Source organism: Austrofundulus limnaeus, unplaced genomic scaffold (genome assembly GCF_001266775.1).
Source record: "Austrofundulus limnaeus strain Quisiro unplaced genomic scaffold, Austrofundulus_limnaeus-1.0 Scaffold45, whole genome shotgun sequence".
In the NCBI taxonomy this organism is placed as follows: Eukaryota; Metazoa; Chordata; class Actinopteri; order Cyprinodontiformes; family Rivulidae; genus Austrofundulus; species Austrofundulus limnaeus.
The window spans coordinates 718,274-721,560 of NW_013952447.1; the positions used below are offsets into that span (position 1 = coordinate 718,274).

At 33.6% G+C, this 3,287-nt stretch overlaps 1 protein-coding gene across 1 annotated transcript in view; it reads left to right on the forward strand.

Moving 5' to 3' along the window:
- The first annotated feature begins 118 nt into the window (after nt 1-118).
- LOC106517147 (5-hydroxytryptamine receptor 4) overlaps nt 119-3,287 on the forward strand; it is a 5,149-nt gene continuing 1,980 nt past the window's right edge. Inside the window, exons 1-3 of the mRNA XM_014007861.1 lie at nt 119-158; nt 2,008-2,072; nt 2,182-2,287. The gene's annotated coding sequence lies outside the window, so the exon portion shown is untranslated. The remainder of the gene's footprint in view (nt 159-2,007; nt 2,073-2,181; nt 2,288-3,287) is intronic.

Sequence of the window (3,287 nt, forward strand, 5' to 3'; positions counted from 1 at the left end):
GATTGATTGATTGATTGATTGATTGATTGATTGATTGATTGATTGATTGATTGATTGATTGATTGATTGATTGATTGATTGATTGATTGATTGATTGCAGGGGCTCATTGGATGGCCAGACAGAATGAATAGCCCTGCTCTACAGCAAAATCTGCAAAGTAAGACCACAATAATTCCTTGGTCATTAAGCAATCCAATGGACAATTTCTTTTATTAGTTTTGATTATGGGTTCAGTGTGAGAGTAACTTTAGTTTGCATTGTTTTGACATTAATATGCATGATAAAAACATGCAATTCTTTGAAAGTAAGTTAGGCTACTGTTTTTTTACAAACTGTGCACTAAAAACTGAATAGCATTTTATTTTCACTGTACCAGTATAAATCACACTACTRATAATGAAATGTGTAATCATAAGACATTTCATTGACATCATAAGCCATTTTGTTTGCTCTCTTTTATACAAAGCGCTGGAATCAACATCTCCTTTTTGGTTTGGAAACAGATGTGCAACAGGCTACTCTTCCTACAAAGCACCCTCACAGTACTCATGTGAATGACTGGTCTGAAAAAAACATTAGCTATTGTGCCTTTCATTCCACACTTCATTAAAAATTCCCCTATGCTTAATTAGAACACATCCGCCACACTTGAAATACGTCTGTCACTGGCTGAGGTCCAAAAGCTTGGCAGGATTATCTTAGGTCTATTGCACACTGACACTCATGAAAGGGATGACAAGAGCCAGCTTTTGGTGTCTATGAAAAGTTACACTTAAATGAAAAAAAAAAAAATAAACGTGTTTCAGAACTGTTGATGCTCCTGGGTAAAACCATTAACATATGACACCAAAACACTTGTATGGTTGCAAAGCATCTTAAGATAAAAAGGTTTCATTATTAGTTGAATTTTTTTATTCATTTACCTGAATAGAAATCCACTTTAAAAAAATTCTCTACAAACTTTAGATAAAATTAATTGCATAAAAATTACCTAAACTGCATATTTTAGATTACACATGAGCATAACTTCCAAAATTTGAGTTGAAATATGACCATTCCAACACAATGCCACTTCTTATAAAAAGATAAAAAAAAACTTTAAACGTTTTTAACCTCTAAATTGTAAACCCATTTGCCAATCTGATGGTACACTTTTATTATTTGGAGTATTGTAGTATGTCCATTTTTTTCAATATTTAAATTTCTGATGTAAGATACCTGAAGGACAAAGATACAATTACATAAAACTTAGTTGACCTTTCACAGCTGACAACTATTTCTACCAAATATTTGCAAAGAATGCTGTAAAATATGGTGATTTTTTTAGAGATAGAGAGAGAAACAAGTGGCAAAGTTAAAAACAAATTTTGTTGTTTTTCGTCAGTGTTTAATGGCTGATAGTGAATACTGATGCAAAAACAATAAATAAAACAGAGAAACAAAACATAGTTATTTAATGAATATATTGATGAGAAAAAAAATTTAAACTCAAATGGGGTGGACTTGAAAATAGTCTGCCTGACTCCATCTGTTAGTCTGTCCATCACCAGAGCAAAGGAGATGGGACTCAGAGCCGATCCTGGATCAGTCTCACCTCCTCTTTGAAACTTTCTGTCTCACCAGTCCTGCTGTTCTCATACATGTCCTGTACCGGTCTAACAAAGTCTCTGTCACTCCAGATTTTCTTATACGACACAACAGCTCCTCCTTCTGCACCCTGTCATATGTTTATTTTTCTAAACTTCCTTAATAATGTTGCATATCATGGATTTCACTCAAGTCTGAAAAACTGTTTACTTCAAGAAACACATTGCACACATTGTGGCTAAAACCCAGAGAATATATTAATGTAGTCAAACACATTAGATGTTTTAAGTAAACAATCTATAATGTTTTATTGTATAGTATCCATATTTTAGGACAAAATGGTTCTCAATAATATAATTGTCTTCCTGTATAAGTTTGGAGTCACAAAATGTCTTTGTTTTGACCTCCACACATTTCAGGTACTTATTTGTTCTCATTCAACCTGCACGAAAACACCGGCTGTGTCCCCCGAATATGTAAACATGTATGTCTCCTGGCTGCCATCTCTGCAAACATTTGAATAAATTTGACAGGGGAGTTGGCAGCAGACTGTATTTTAATACGGTGGTTATTGTTGCATGCGTTCATTACAGCCCACTTCCCACCTCGCCCACCCCTCTCATCTGTAAAACCAAGGAAGATGAAACATTGCAGCATGATACAGACATGAGGGCAGACGATCATCTCTCCTCCGCTCAGGTGAGTTCACTTCGTTTTCTGTTTTAACTTCATCTTCTGGTTAAAATAACCCGAACGATGTTACAAAGTTGTCCAATAATTCTGTATGATGTTGAATTTACATTCATCATAAACTACTTACAAATGAATCTGAAGCTTTGTTGGTCGTGTAAATTGTGGCGTATAGGGAAGAGAATGCAAACATGAAGGAATATTTATTGTTATTTAGACTAAACTGTGACCTTATATCCTGAATAAAAACAAAAAAAATGCTAAATTAAAATTAAGTTGAACATGCACAGAGAAGGTAAGAGAAAGAAAACTGTCACTACACTTCTTAGATAATTTTTTTTCTAGTGAAAACAGTAAATGAATAAAAAATATATAAATTTGCATATTTTCAACAAATAAATATTGAGTTTAGCAGAAAGAGGGGTCCAAAGCAGACCAGGCAACAGTTGTTGGTTTCTACTGAAGTGCATCAACAAATTTAACTGTATGCGTCAAAAAGATTACAAGGATGTTCAGGACCAACAGTAAAGGTAAATAATATTAATACCATAATTTTGTTTTAACTATGTCCATTTATTTTAAAGCAAATGATCATATTTTCAATGTGAATAAGCATGGATTTTAAAAACACATTTACTTATTTATTTGAACTGTTAGATACTGATGATCAACAGTAGGTAATCTACCTTTTCCTATCTATCCCAGCAGTTACCATGCCACGGTCCCTGTGGTGTTCATTAAATTCTGATTCAAGTCAGCTGAAACATCTGCTTCACGCTCACGCTAATGGAACTTTAAATTTCACCTAATTCCATGATATACTGTACTATCCAAGCAAGTAAATGTTCAAACTAAAACACTTAGGAAAACAAACTGTAAATATTTAACAAACACAACAGCATTTGGAAGAATTTGTTACAAGCACATCAAATTCCTAAATCAGTGCTCTTCGTTGTCATTGAACAGTTTGTAAAGTCATGCAGAGTTACTTACCATAAGGAATTATATA